This window comes from Eutrigla gurnardus, assembly GCF_963514095.1.
Source record: "Eutrigla gurnardus genome assembly, chromosome: 18".
Lineage (NCBI taxonomy): Eukaryota > Metazoa > Chordata > Actinopteri > Perciformes > Triglidae > Eutrigla > Eutrigla gurnardus.
Window position 1 is genome coordinate 7,441,990 of NC_139929.1, and position 16,493 is coordinate 7,458,482.

At 41.6% G+C, this 16,493-nt stretch overlaps 1 protein-coding gene across 5 annotated transcripts in view; it reads left to right on the forward strand.

Moving 5' to 3' along the window:
- Positions 1 to 303: 303 nt before the first annotated feature.
- The window catches only part of ralyl (RALY RNA binding protein like), a 77,273-nt gene continuing 61,083 nt past the window's right edge, over positions 304 to 16,493 (forward strand). The window contains exon 1 of one of the 5 annotated variants that reach the window (XM_084034288.1): positions 304 to 1,241. The gene's annotated coding sequence lies outside the window, so the exon portion shown is untranslated. The remainder of the gene's footprint in view (positions 1,242 to 16,493) is intronic. The other 4 variants (XM_084034289.1, XM_084034285.1, XM_084034287.1 and 1 more) reach the window with 4 other exon arrangements.

Sequence of the window (16,493 nt, forward strand, 5' to 3'; positions counted from 1 at the left end):
GGCAGCGCTGCCACGGTAGTATGGATATAATACTGACGTGCGTTTGTCCGGAATATGCTACATACGTTGACCAGCCTCACTGTAATAACCCACAACGCCTGCCGCCTCATTCCTCACAAGAGCGCCGATACATGCAGCGCATAGCAGCCCGCGTCACTACTGAATGGAATGAAAGCGTGCCCGAATCCGACTGAGCTCTGCATCTTTAAAACCGAAAAAAAAAAAAAACCACAGGAAAAACAGACAACCGGCTCAGTCATAACTGTGGGCTGATAAGGACTACCTCTTTTTACTTTTGGAGAGAGCCAAGCCGTTAGGAGAGCATTCAGCATCAGCTGTTCAACACTGGTCTCTCATTGCTGGAAGTCGGGGCTGAATCAGTCACATGACAGAACTGGAGGCAGAGATCTAGAGAAAAGGCACAGCATTTCGGCTTGCACCGCCATACTGTATTTTGAGCCATATCACATTTTTATTGCAACATTTTACTCCCGCTCGGTGAGTACATTTCCAATGGCTTTTTTGTAAGCATTTTTTGTCTTTTTAATTGCCCCCTTTTTTTTGTTTTTCCTCCTTTTGCTGGTGTTTGAATTTGAGCATTGACATGGTGGTTTTGAGCGTTTTTCCACATCCAGGCTTCAAGTTTTTAGCATGCAGTTATTCTGATCGAGAGTGCCAAGAGGGTAATCGGTGCGGTGTCGGTCTTGAGAAAGCCTTTACTTGCTTGCAGTTTTGTTTCGAGGGTCGAAACCAAGCAGCTTTTGTCGGTATTTGAGATTTTTCAAACAATCTAATGGTGGTTTTGAAACATTTTTATTTTTTTGTTTCTGTCGACTTTTGCTGTTGCTATGCTTTGGTTTGCATTTTGCAGTGTTGTTTGTTGCCTTCGAGTTTTGTGATTTTGGTGTGTCGGTGATTCTCACCGATCGAGCTCTTTGCTTTTACTTTGTTTCCTCTTTTCTTTATTACAAAAGGAGTCATTTTTAAAGCCCGATGACGTTTTAACGTGATACTTTTCTTGCAGCTGAGCTCTCAGGTTTGTTGTTTTTGTGTTTCTCTCTTTTTTTCACCCCCGATTTCATTATACTTTTGCTGGTGGCAGTGTCAAGTATTTTTGGATGTTATCGTTTTTTTGACTAGATGATGCTGGGTGGACGAGGGGAGTTTTGATTCTTGGGGGAGTTCAATGCGTTTTTGCTTTCTATATCAACGAGGATGAACAGACATTTTCCCTTCCGCAGGTATATAAGAGTGGACACGTTTCTGTATTTACAATAAAGAATAAGGTGACAGACATATGCACCTGTGGCTGACGTGTTATTTTGTAAAGGCTGGGAAATAGCTCATTAGAGAAGGCATTCTTTATCAATGTTATCTGAAGGTTACCTGATCTGTAGCTTCTTTTTTTTAAAAAAGCAAAGAAAAAAAAGAAGAACCAAAAAAAAAAAAAAAACCCAAGTGACGCAATCAACAGTTCAAGAACAAGGATTGGAAATCATATGCAGGTCGTTTGATCACAATGTGTTCTTTGTTTTGAGTTCAACAATCTTCCCGCCGTCGCAGCTGAGGAGTAAATGTAAGTAGCTACACGCAGGTCCCTCGGAAGGATGCACTGTAAAGACTGTCATGATCCCCCACAGATAAAGTATCTAAACTCCATCCATATGCCGACGTGCAGGGGGCACAAATAACAACCCCCTTTTGCAGCAGCAGGCTTTAAACTGCAGCAGGCTGGTGCTACCAAGTTGAGAAGAAAAAAAAAAACACAGTTTGCATTACAGTATGCCATGTATAATGTTACACTTAAGTGCCCTTGTTATTGCTGGACAAAGTCAAATCGGCTTTCGATTCATAAATACACGTTGGATTTGTCCAATCTGATTTTGCAGGATAATGAATAGGGCCACTGACCGAACTAAAAGAGGACTTAAGAGTGACCTAATCCTCCAAGAAGCAGCTTTAACTAAAGATTATTGCTGTGCTCCAAACATGAGTAATCAGTTGTCATGTAGTCTTGGGAGGGGATAAGGCAGGGGGTGCATTATTTATCTGTGTTTTGTAGGCTGCTGTGTGTATGATCTGGGAGTGATGTGTGCTACTTTAGCATTACCAGTCTGTCAGTCAGAAAGTGCTCCACAAACCAGACTTATTCTGGACTATTCCAGGATCTAAATCTCTCGTTACTTTAACTACTCAAGTATGAGCTTTCTACTGTAAGAGAGGCTGCCATGACACCCGTATTTGCTTCATTTGGATCCATATGTGTTCACATTAACAGCTTTCGTCAAGTGCAGTATTGTAGGTCTATAAAAGATATGAACGTGGACCATTAAGTCTGGGTAAAGACCATTAAGTCCCAGTGCCATTAAACAAGCTGACGTGGTGGATCAGAAGCATGTGCGGTTTAATGTGGTGAGATGATAAATATGGGAATGCAGAAGTGGGAAGGTAAACTTTTAATAAGGCAAAGTGATTGGAGCAATTAAGAGGAACGCCTCGCGCATCGCGTATTGAAATGCTGTTATCACGTATTGATTTTCCTGTCTCCTGTTAAATCTATGCAGCTCATAAAGCGGATGAAGATAAAGAGCCACGGGGAGGTTTTAATGGTTTTTTAAGTTGTGATACAATTTAGAAACAGTACGTGTAGTCGTAGTCACTGCAGTCGGCGTTTGGTTGTGTCATAAAGTCGTCATCGAGCGGCCTCAAGGTGTGAATTTATCAGCATTAGTTATTAGGAGGAGGGAGGTAACGGATCAATCCAATAGTTTGATTCTGCTGCAGTGATTCAATGCAGTATCATTCAGTCTTAAAAAAAAGCTCTGCAAATCTGAAAACTTTAGTTGTTGAAAGAATGACTAATCATTTTCAAACTCTTTATCTTTTGCCTCAAACCACAACATGTGTCTAGATTTTCAACAACTTCTTCCGGGAAACACACATTTGCTCTTGTTTATCTTTGCCAAATTCAATCCAACCGACGCCTTCGCAACATACCTTTCCATTCAGCTGTGTAAATAGTAACGGTTTTTTTCAGTTGACTCACACATTTTGCCTTTTAAAAGTCCATTAAAAATCCTTGCATCGCAACACATGGACATTTCTTCACGCCACTGGGCGAGATGTGTTTTTGCCACTCTGATACAGTGTGAGCTCGTGGACATCTCTCCTGCTAAGCATTATGATAGCTTCTATTACGTCCTGCGGTGTTGTGTCTCCCCTCCAGGCAGGTTTCCTGTTATCTAGGCCGAGCCAGACCTGCACAGGAGACTCGCAGAGAAATATGATCGCTCATGAATGGATATACTTCTGCCACCATGAATAAAACATCACGCGAGAGCAAATTGTACACACTAAGCATGTCCTTAATTATGTGCGTCTGCATGTTTGTTCGTCTGGATGTGAGCGGGAACAACAGTTAAGGATTCAGCATGACAGAGACAAATGGAAACATAATTGATACGCTGCGTATTGCATCTTTCATATACACGTTGTGTAATTATTATTGGATGTTGGCTTCAGTAGCGCGTGGTATGAAAACTGCAACCCACATAGGTAATTAGCAACCATGTGTCCCTTGAATTAAGGTATTAGTATTATTAAATAATTTTGAGCCCAGATGTATCTGCTGTTAGATTTTAAACGAACTTCGTATCTTGTTTTGTCTCATTTTTCAATCAACATGTAAACTATTAAGGCTGAAGAATACATAGAAAAGAACTCAATTTTATAGGGAGTTCCAATCAGTGCTGGTGGTAAATGTAGTCCACTGAAGGAGTGAATTCCCCAGTGTGTGCTATATTGACTGAGAAAGCTAACATCTCCTGCTGGGAAGTGGAGAGTTAGCTACGCCTGGAAAAAAATAAATAAATAAATAAACTCAAAGAATTTCAATGAAGGGAATATTCTTTTATCTTTCAAACGGAAAAACGTGACCTTTTCAATTCAAGTTTGTCTTTGACTCTAAACTAAGGCTTAAGTGTTTTGTTAACGCGTTGTAAAACAAGCTTCATTATAGAGTAAACAGGAACAAAAAGACAAACACGTCTTAGTAAGTCTTTCCGCCGGTCCAACAATCAACAACGCTGGTTCGGTCGTTGAATTAAAAGTAAGATGTGAAAATATGCCGGCTCTTCATGCTGTTTCCCCCCCGCTGCCTCTCTCTGCCCTGCCGGCTGCCGGCTGCCCGCTGAGCGGCTCGTTGGCGGCTCTCACTCCTCCTTCAGAGGGCCGAGACCATTAAACTAGCAAATTACATTGACAAAAATCATCCTGCTGGTCTTGGATTGTCTTTTCCAGTTCAGTTTAGGAATCGTTAAGAAGGTCACAGCACACCTCTGAACTAACGAGGAGGAAACCTTTCATGCATAGCAATGCAAACACGGCTCGCTCGCTGACATTAGCTAGCTATCCTCCCCGCTACCTGGCAGAATATCAGCCAAACACTAAACAATCCTCATCCACAACATTTAATATTAATACTTTTGGATGCCATCCCACCGTTGGAAACACAAGAACCGACGTCGAGGAAGATTTTGAGCAGCGTTGCGCCCCCCAGCTACCAAAACTGATGTAGCACTCTGTAGTTCTTCCTCGACTCCAACGACGGCAGAGACACGCAGAACAGCGACAAGAGCTGCAGGCCATTTTCACCCTACATCTCAAACTCAGAAAGAATATATGCAAATGTTCCCTTAAAGCTGTTTTTGCAGATCTGTGAGATGTTGGAAGGGAGTCTGAAAGATGTTATATAAGAAGCAGCAGTGGAGCTTTAGTGGGTTTATTGGCCTTCTCGTTTCATATTTGCACAACGGTAGTTCAAAGGTGTTGTTGTACATTTTTATGACCTAAAATCCATCGAATGTCTCGTAGCTGCAAAGTCCAGCTATGAAACTTTGAACCCAGTGATGATTTCTCAATCCATGAGCCACTCACAATTAAGAGAGCAAACGCAAAGCAGAAAAAGAAAAGATAAAGACAGGAAAGAAGCAAATAAGAAAAACAATTTCCAATGAAAATTATTTCCATGATTGGTTATAATGCTTCCCCTAACAATGGCATAGCTGCATTCTTAATGGGCTGTATCTACTCGAAATGAGCTTTAGCTTCCTAGATCCTTAAGCTTGCCTCTTTACGAGAAAGTCAAGTCACGTTTATTTCTAAGGCGTATTTTAAAAAGGCACATGTTGACCAAAGTGCTTCAGGGATTCAAAGAAATGCAGGAACGATCAAATGTTAAAGCAAAATCTGGGGCCGGAAGTATTTTAAAAATGAGTCGTTGAGCTGTTAATTTGATAAGTGAGGGGACTTCCACTTCATACTGTGGGTTATTAAACCCATATCTGAAGAACAGGGTCGGACTGCACCTGACGTGCTGAGACCTGATTGTACTTTTGAGTTTGGTTTTTGTTATATTTCATTAATATTTAGTCCTGAGTGTGTCGTAACTTGATAAGATGCAGAAGAAGGGGTGAGGAGTGAGAAAGCAGTGTTTTTGTCTAACTATCCTTGATTTGATTAGATTGTAGAAAACAAGAGTGCGAGTCGGTGTGTGTGTGTGTGTGTGTGTGTGTGTGTGTGTGTGTGTGTGTGTGTGTGTGTGCAATAGGTGTAACTCACAGCGGTTTAAAAATGGCCAATTAAGTCACAATCAAGAGCACACAGAGGAATTACTAAAGGAGTATAAAGTAAACCTAACCTGAAAGATGAATGCATCACTTTACTGTGAAGTTCTTGCGACAGGAAGTAGTGGCGAGGCTGTTGTACTACTTTGTCAGCTCAGTGTGCAGATATCGATCCAGCCGACCGGTTTCAGGTTGAGTTATCATATTCAATGCAATTTTTCTAATCACACTGTTCATCAAATTACATTCTGCAGCAGCGTCCCATGGGATCAAACCATCCAGAATTAGCTCTCAGATTACATATAAATTCAGTGCCGCTGCCCCCTGATACATATTATTTTTATTGCTTTTCTTCATAGACAGGAATAAATCAAAATTCACATCGTGACATTTTCGGCGGCGGTATCTTCCGCCCTGTTATTAAACCATCATTTCAGAAAATGGTTCGTCTTCCTGTTTGTACACAAGTTTGTTTTAGCACGCTTAACTTTTTGTCATATTAATGCTATTTCTCACATCTGTCAACGGAGCATCATCATTAAAGTTTAACCCTCGGGCAGGAGGATGAGTGCACTGAAGATGACTCGCCCATTTTCATGCTCATGTCTGTCTTTTCTGGATATAATGGAAAGCCTCAGCTCGGATATATATATAGAATTATGGAAATGTGGTTGAAATGTTTGAGCGGAAAGCAAAAACGTTGCTCCATAAAACATTATGAATATAATACATACACAAACACACACAGAAGAATGAAATGGAGGCGAATCAACCTTCAAACTCAGATTGAATTGTATGCTCTTTTGTTTCAGACTTTCCGTGTTTTATTTTTATCCCGGTGATAAGGAAACAACATCATAGTTGCCGGATGTTTGGTAGAATCAGATTAGTTCATAAAAATGCTTTTAAGGTCTCCAGGAAATAGCGAGAGTTTGCAATATCTTCTTCAATACTAATAATGTGTTTCCTCATAATTTCAACCCACAAGAATAAAAAAAAACAACACTTTACTGAAATAAACTGAAACTTAAGGGCACCACAAAATCGAACTTAATCTTAATTTATAGTTTGAAATTCAGATTGCACTTTAAATAAAAGACTTGAAAACCTTCTTGGATGCCAAAGGCACACTTAATTAATTTAACATTAAGATGCATAAGGGAGTAGCGGTTTATAAATGACCCGGGCACGATTAATATAAGTGCAGAAACCACATGCATGGGCAACATTTATAGAGAAATCATTTGTTTTGTACTCGATAAGTGGAAGAGCATTTTAGTGTGACTCATTGTTTGGTCAGCTTTTCTGTCAGGACACGGTGACGGACAACCTCTGTTCTGTAAAGTGAAGCCAATGCAGCAATTCAAGTCTTCTTCAAAACAGTGTGATGTTCTTTTTATTAAATTATGGTCCCAAAGACAGGTGGGACAAGATTTTATTGGGGTCGCCGTAAACGTGCAGAATTTCTTCCAGAGACCTTTATTTAACATTAAGATCAGGTAGTTCAATTTTGAGCCACATGAGGGAGCCTGAATATTTGTATTGTTCCAATCATTATAACCTGCTTATAACGTTGAAACTATAAAAGATAAGGCCTATTGCTTCGTCATTTTAAAAAATGTAGTCCCCATATTAATAAGATAGGCTACGCGTTAGGGCGCCGCTACCTTGTGATTGACAGGTCGTTACTAGGCGTTGTCTGGTCTGAGAGTTGTCCATGTTTTCGTCTTATAACTTCAAATCTTTCACAGTCTGTTTTCAGTTTGTGAAAGTGAATTGGCTGCGGTGAGGAGTCAAAGGTCAAGACAAACACGGCCAAGATCCATACTTCCCAGGAAGATATCCGATCCGTCTGAATGGCTTGACGTTCGCCGAGTGCTGGAGAGAAAAGTAAACAAATGAACCCAATATAAAAAGAGGCAGAGGAGAGGCGTGAGGCCTTCCAGAGCAGGTGGCGGAGCCCTCCAGATGCTGCAGAGATGCAGCGAAGCAGATAATGTCCTGCCAGGATTACCTCAGGGACCCCGATTACAGTGGAGCGTCCTCATCTGGGTCAGCACCAGGCGGGTTCTGCGGGGATCAGCTGTTCTCGCTGTCGTCCTGCTGGCCTCAGCTGTCTCTCACCTGCTTGTGACCAGTTGTGGAGGCATTGACACACTGAAGCCTACAGTTTCTACAGGCGCGATGAACTGCGCTGTGAAGCGGCAGTCATGTTTCCGAGCTTTATTGAGAGTGTGGATTTTGTCTTGACTACATCTGCAAAAAGACACTTGGAGACACTTAAAGACTCCATAAGCAAGGACTACTGAACTGAACATGTCTTGGAAAGTCAATCGAAAGACATGCAAAATGACTGCAAAGGACACAAAAGGACTACAAAGAGACGTAAAGACTAGAAAGACAACCGTGAAAAGACATTTACTGACAAGAGGGACGCAAAATGACCATAAAGAGATGTAAAAGAACCACAAAACTGACCACAAAGAGTCGCAAACGGCTGCAAAAGAGTCACCAAATGACCATAAAGAGATGCAAAACTACCAAAAAGACAAACAAACCGAGACACGTAAAAACCACAATGAGACACAAAAGTTGGTGATGTATGTTTCTCTTGAATCAGTGTGACTGAACCGGGTGCAGTTTTGCGTCTCTTCCAGTCTGGGTGTTCTTGCTCCTGTACGCCGGTGTGTGAGGTATCTAACAAGTCTGTGCCCGGAGGCCCATCGTTCATTATCTGACCGCGTTCATGAGGCAACTTGAAACCAGAGTCAGAGGTTAAAAAACTTTGAAGTTTACATCCTTGAATGGAGTCACATCACGTCTGCGTACAAATGAATGTTATGCAGTCTGAGGTTACTTTATACCAAATAGCTGCCAAAGGGTTGAGAAGAGTAGAAGATATGTAATGCTGGTTTTCCGTGTCTAGACAGAGCGGTGGCTTGTTACTAATGTTAAAGAGGCGGCTGGGATTTCGATGCTCAGTTTGAATTTCGCATAACCAAACCCGAACATACTAATATAATTTGACCTGAGGGAGGTGAGATGGTTCTCCCTAATGCAACATGTTTTTAAGGGGAGTTAAGCTGATAAGTCAAGTGGTTTTACACTCAACTAAAAGGAAATTAAAGTGTCTTCTGTAAGTAGTTGAACCCCTTCACCTTTTACACACTTAATAATGTTATATATTTAATTTAAAATGCATTCATATATTTTTTTTGTGCAAAAATGTTTCAATGAATGCTAATTTAAACCCCGTATTTGTAGTATGTAGTAAGTATTTGCAGCTAAAATAGCGTATATATTTATAATTTGTTCAATACTACAGTTTAACATTTATATTACACAAGAGATGAAGACAAAGCATCAGATACATATTGTGAATTTGGGCAAAAAGAGCTGCAAATTAAAGGAAAATCCCCTTTTAAATCTATTGTGTACTCAGTAACAGGGAGAAGGTCTACATGTAGAAAGACCCAGAGTAGATGTTTGAAGCAGAAACAGAGGGAGACGAAGAGAAAGATATTCCAACACAGAGGCATCTTGGCTCACACACTCACGAGGATCGTGACCTCAATTTTCAGTGTCTGCCACTAGGAAAGCACAGGTGCACTCGAGGAGAGACGGCTAGCTAGCTGGCTAGCTATTGAGTTTGTGTACCCCTGAGGGCAAAAACATGTCCACCGAGCAAACCTTTTATGTTTCTCCCAACAAACGGTTCACTCAGGGGTAGCGAGGGACCGATGGTGATGGTGAGAATGTATTCTGCTCCACATTCAAACTTTGATTGAGCCTGACAGGGAATCCTTAAGCGACTCCAGCATATGGAGGGACTCAGGGCTTTGGTTATTCAAATGTTGTCCGCCTTTGCGGAGTTGCCTTTGTTCGGCACAACTTTTCCTCTCTGGGAGGAATGAAAGCCTCGTCCTCCACTCTTGGTTTATCAGTGTTAATCACGCGGTAATCCCAATTGTGTGCGGTGAGTATGAGTGCACACACATCCCTGCAATTATGCATCCCCGACAGGATTGCACGCTCACCGGATTGAGATTAAGGATGGCAAATTTCTGTCTCATTAGAGTCTACGGAGGCTCTCTGAGTAAAAAAAACCCCGAAACATCTGTCTCTCTAAAACGTATCCCTACTCACCGCTGTGTTGTGTGTGTAAAAATAGACGTCCCATCATTTAATTCCCCACTTAGCCTCAAAAAGCAAAACTTCTCCTGAAACATTAGCAGCCTGTTGACATCTCACAGTGAGCCACAGTCAATCAGGTGAAGTGTGTAAATAAGGCTTCATTCCTCATATTGATTTTTCCTCCGTGGTTTTGACATCAGAGGAAATCATGGCGCTCATTGCCGCGCGTTCCCGGCAGACACCGGCGGCTATTACGGCTTCTACTTCTGTTTCCATCCACTTTCTCTAATAAACATCATCAGCCTGAACTCAACACAGAGAAACACGGTTTGGATTGGAACGCCTGTATCACTCACGTAGCCCGGTCTGGCATTATTAGTGGATATCGATTTTACTTTCTCACAAATTCCCCCTGCCTCATAGTAATGCTTTTTCTCCAGATTTTGTATTAACACCAGTGGTTCCCTACATTTTTGCCTTTGTGACACCTTATCAATCATCTCACGACTTCGGAGACTTTTCTTGTGACCACTTTGGCAGGTCTCTGGTTAGGAACCACAACCAGGAACACAGACAAGAACGGGGAAAACCCACTGGTGGGACCTGGGTACCCCTTTCCCTATTATGTAGAAATTGATTAAATGCTCATTTGTTAAAGAAAATGAAAGGATGTAGAAGCAGCACATAATAAAACTAGATTGTGAAAAGCGTGACAAGCCGAGCTCTGCATTTCTGCTCCCCATAGAGTACAGTTTCTATTTGAATGTAACATAGTGTCACTTAAAGGTTCTCTATACATTCAGACATTCAGAACATGAATATATCAGCAAACCACTATTCTATGCACTTCTCCTTGGTGTGTTGACATAGCCAGGTCGCATGTTTCGATAGCATGTTCGTGCACGTCAGCAATGTTGTCGTTGTTTGCATTGTTAGCGCTGTTAGCAGCGAGCCGCCGGCTCAGCCGTTGCCTTGGTGAGAGCCACTGAGAGGCAATCGAAATTAGCCGTGGGGCAGCGACTACAAGGCGAATCCATTTCTGACGGTTGCTGACGAGCCAGTGGAATGGCGGCGAATATATTTGTCAGGGGAAGATGTGAAGTCGCTGTGAGCCACGGGAGCTGGACGACTCTGTAATGCAGGTGGCGCCGCAGTTTGTGTTTGCCCCGCAACCTCCGTACGAGATGAATGAACGGGACATCTGCTTTAGTCTCTTCTCATTTTAGGATACTCTAAAAGACACCTGTCAGTGACATCATCAGGGAGTACAAACATAATTAAGTAATCAAGCCGACACATTACATATGTAAATGACATTAATTGCAGACATGGGTTTGAAATATTCATTCAAATTAGTCACATCATTTAGGCAGGGATCTCTTCCCAGCGAGTGTAATCATTGAACTAATTAGGTCAGTCAATGCAAGTTGAAACAATTTGAAAAGCAATTTCGGTTTCCAATTAATTCTTGACTGAGAGAATGAGGGTGATAAGGGCCACAAATATGTGCAGAAATAGCAAGACGATCAACACGCCGCCATGAGCAGACCGGCGGAAACGGGCAGGAAGACCGAGGGAAATTTCACCTCCATACTTGAATCCCATTATTATTTTTCAAGATGTGTCGGGTCAGAATGTGCCGTTGTGTGTCAGTGGTTCGGTTGGTTCAGTGTTGTGTTGTGTCGGATGAAAGCAAAGTGCTGTTCCACATTCGGGATACAAAACAAACCACTTGGGAGAAATCATAACCCTCCGAGAGACCTTGTTCAGAAAACACACAAGACTAATAGACCTCGGCTTATATGTTGGTGATACTGAGATGCATTCTAATATGATATATTATTTTAGCTAAATCTGAACAGATACAATTAAGGTGGCAATTAAGGTAAAATTAAGAGGGAATGACATATATTACATTGTAAAAACACAGTAGCTTTGGGTTTTTAAAACATCAGGATTTCAAAATAAGAGTAACATTCTTCTTAATTTTCACTCCACATGCAGAAGGTATACATATACAGATATGAAACACATTCATATTTGTCCCCTCTGACTGACACAACAGAGAAACCACTTCTTCACAGAGTCACGTTGCGTTCAAACACATCAGGATCTTTGCTGACGATCGAGGATGAATGTCCATGAGTCCGTTTGGAAATCATAGAAGAAAAGATGACTTCAAATCATGGCTTAAAATCATCAGAACAAGATTTGAAGTAATCCAGGTGATTTTTGTTACATCTTGTGCGATCTTGGGCTTTAAATCGGTCTGTTAAAATCAACTTTTCTTTAGTAGATCAGACAATTCAACTACATTAATCTGAGTCTCCTACCGGTACAAAACGTTCATGGGATGACCAACTTATCATGCCATTCATACTGTTGACAGCGGGCTGAATAGAACTGGATGTCATTTGTACAGCACGTACTGAACTGACTGCAACGCTACGTTCTGAACAAGTGATGTAAAAGCAGTGGTATTTATGACATGTTACCTTGTTTCCGTACATATTTGATGTAGTTTCCATACTTATTTAAAGCCCAATCATGATGTTTTCATCTGTTGTAGCCGATTTTGCCCCGATGAGACTACATTATGAGGCTCTTCTGCTCTCCGTCCCTTCACCCTTTTCCCTACACGTTATCTCCATTCTCACCTTCCACCTTCCCACAGCGCTGCCCATTTATCCACCCGGAGAGATCCCACCAGAAGCCTCCACAGAGACAGGTGCTTTGTCCATTCATCCAGTAATAACATTCCCACTGCCAGATCTTCGCAGGCTGATTATTTAGCTGTCTGTCTCCTTCTCTTTATCTGTTGGCAAGCCACTTCTTCCGTGTTAGCTCTGATTCGGGCACATTCACAGATAAGACTCGCATCCAGTAACATCATCCTGACTGCGTTGAACAATGAAAAGAGTTGAAAGGGATCGACCTGCCAGGTTTAGGTTTATTTTAGCTCACATTCATGGAGGTAGGGTGGGTGGAAACAAACAATAATCGCTTTATCAGAACTGACAAACAAATCCAAAGTGTTTAAACGGCATTGAACATGATGAATTTATTAAAGTGAATATGGGAAGAATCGAAACAGGACCATATGGAGGATGCTTGTTGGTGAGTTGGAAGCAATTAATCAATTTATGCAGCCTATACAATCACAATACAGCGTGTTTACTGTGAAAACGTGAAGTTAGTACTTAGAAAAATGGGGTGAAAAAACCTTTGGGCTTAATTCTCGCCTTTGTTTTTGCGTTTAAATCACAGCATCACCAGCTGTTACTGCAGATGGTTCATAGCAGCAGTTTCACTCTACACGATTCAATGCAAGCACGCAAGGATCTATAGTCTCTTCTGTCGCCGCCTTTGTCACTCACCTTCCGGCTCCATCAGCTGTCTCATCCACTTCCTCTCTTCTCTGTGGAGAACCCCGTCTCGCCGCTCTTTGATTTTGGCACACACACACACACAGATCCGCCGACTTCAGCTTGTCAAGTGAGATTGTTACCGTCCAAAAAGCGAGAACAGTGAGGTGCTGGCGAGAATTTTTTAAAGTGCCTTGAGATGCTGTTCAAGCATGATGGAGCGCCAGAAGTTAATGGCAGGTAGGGAGGGATTGTTGAAGGTGATGCTGCAGAAATTGACCATATCAATGTGAAAAGAACATATGGTGCAATTAGCTGTGTTTCTAAAACCTCATTTGACTCGTTTATTCCCGTTCTAGCTTGAACATCCAACAGCTGCACTCTATCAGGCAATTAGTGCATTGATCTGTCTATATATACAGTATATACTCTATATATAGACAGGGACACTTAAGGGCAAGGGTCTCACTCAATGGCACTCCAACATTAGTTTCACTAGGTGGAAATTTCACCAATTTGTTTGTATGCACAGCAGGAAAGGACACCAACATCTCAGTATAGTTCAAGTTGCAAAGGTTATGGTGATGTTTGCACACTTTCCAATTCATCCAGATGATTCTTTTTGGCGAGAGTCGTCCCGGTGTGAGAAATCGGGTTGATTTAATTCATATGGCTACTGCTGCCGCTCCAAGTTAAAATGTTATGTGCCAAATTATTCTATGGCTTGGATGACGACAGCATTTCCACAGCTGGACGGAGTTACCCATGAGGTACTGTGATTTCAGCTCAAAATAATGGTGGGATTTCACCATTTTTCTTTCATCTTTCTTGCCTTATTTGATATCAATGTAATCCAAAAGTACTCGGATGTGGTTACTGATGACATATTTTCATAAATAATTTTGTAATTGTATGATATCAGAATAGTAACCCTCCCAACATACATATAGATTTAAAATCAGCCTTGATTTGTTGCCAACATGTTATTACTTTCCTGCTGCTACTAATTGATCATAATTTCTGGCTCACACGTGTCCCCGTTGAGCCACTTAATGTAAAGTGCATGAGTGGGAGGAAGTGGAGGTCACTTTAATAGTACTTGTACTGAATACAGCCTGTTAGTGCGATGAAAATAAACTACAAACCCAACAACACTGAGTTGTTTCAAACAATTTCAACAGGAATCCCCACACTGGCAGCTGATGGAAGTATGTTTGTGTGTGTGTGTGTGTGTGTGTGTGTGTGTGTGTGTGTGTGTGTGTGTGTGTGTGTTGTGTGTGTGTGTGTGTGTGTGTGTGTGTGTGTGTGTGTGTGTGTGTGTGTGTGTGTGTGTGTGTGTGTGTGTTTGTGTGTGTTTGTGTGTGTGTGCGAGCTAAACTTTTCAAATATTGCAATTAAATAAAATACAGGATTTATTTTGACTTCATGCCATTTCTTTCTTTTTTTCTTCATATATATATATATATATATATATATATATATATATGTATACTATCTACTTCTGCTTCATGATAGCCAGGACACAAACTGACCCAAACGGAAACTAGACACTGCATGTCAGGATGAACATTATAATTCAGATGCAGAATAATGGTGAAGTCATCGCTCAAAGCAAACCTATAGCAGTGAGAAGACACTTTCTTTCATTTGCGTTTTGAAAGGATTTCATAAATAGGATGTGCTTGCCAATAAAGTTGAAATGTAGCCTCATAGCAGGTGAGCGCATTATAAGGATATCGGAATGCATCGTGGAATTATACCATCTATATCTTGCCCTGGCCCACGGGGGGGAAATTAAATCGAAAAAGTTGCCCACTCAACGTCTGTGAGTGCATCCCTTGTTCAATCTGTAACCAGAGCTTGTGCTCTACACACACAAAAAAGCTTCAATCCGTTATATAACTTCCACTTTCTGTAGACACACAGTGTCATTGTATGTGTGGTGATGCATATTTTACAGTTCCGGTCAGAGATGACAATTCTGCAGCCCACATTTGTAACCAAAGCAGTGTATCCGTTTCTGCCGGCAAACCGTCTCCGAAGAAAGGTGGGAATGCAAAACCCGCTCAAGCAGTGCTGAATCATGTCGTGTCATACGGGAAATCAACGCATTAAAAGCAACAGAAATACTCCATGTCGAGTCTCGAGACGCTTTTCCGTGGCCTTGTTGTGCTTTCGTGTCTCCTTCTCCCGCTTTGGATCTCTGCTGTCGCAGTGTTGTGTCAGGACGTGTCAGCGTCTCATGCAGGCAACACTTTACAGGAGGAATATCTTAAAGACTGTTTAGACTCCCGCGAAACGCTGCTTGTATTTTGAATGATTTAATAAGTGCGGGGGAAATGTTGTGAAACTTTGCCGGGTTGGAGAAATCACCCCGGAAAAGGTCAGCAGAAATTAGTAGGAGTAGGAGTGAAACTTAACCTTTCCCTGGGTTGACTGACAGTCAGACAGAAGTGTCTTGATTGCAGCCATTGTATACTCTTGTGTTTGATGATAATTACACATCTTGTTGTTTGCCCGGTTTCATAAATATTTCATGAGCTCTTATTGTGGATTTAGAAAAAAGACGATTTTTCACCATCCTATAGCAGAAATAGCTACGATATATCAGAACGATTGTGCTGCTATGGTTCCTTTTTAGAATACTAATGGCTTGTTCTGGGGCCCACACACATATGTGGCTTTCTAGCCTGCTCTTCACTGCTGTAGCTGCTGTAGCATGTTCTTTATTACACGGAGTTCAAAGTCTTTATAAGAAAGAGTTAAGAAGCTAGAGCCTTTAAGTTGAGTAGCTTAGCTTAGCATAAAGACTGGAAGCAGCTAGCATAGTTAAATCCAAAAGTCTTTTTAAAAACCGAGTGACCAGCATCTCTAAAGCTCACTAATCCATTCATTGCCATTATCTACCCGTCTACTAGATTCTCTTAGATTTGTCATCTGACTCCCCGGCCCGTTTTCATTCCCGGGGGATTTACATTTTTCATTGCTATTTTAATGCTAACCATGAGGTTTTTTCCTTAACATAACTGATTGGTTATGCTGCCTAAATCTTACGAAAGTATTTTGGTTTGAATTCACAACGTCAGTAAAAGATGAGTTGGAATGAGAATGTTGAGCCCTTTTTACACAGACGATCCCGCCGTAATGGCGGAAAGGTGAGTCAAAATATGCGAACCCTAGCGTTTAGATGGATTTTTGTGCGTTTAGATAGCAACCCGGCTTTGTGGAACGACTGAGACGTCCCACAGCGCGGCCGCCGTCTATGGTTTCGTCGGCCGTGTGACGTATTCAATGAGCATCGGAAATCTGATTAGCTTGGTGCATCAAAACACCTACGAAAGGTGAACTTTTGCTCATCTTGCATATTTAC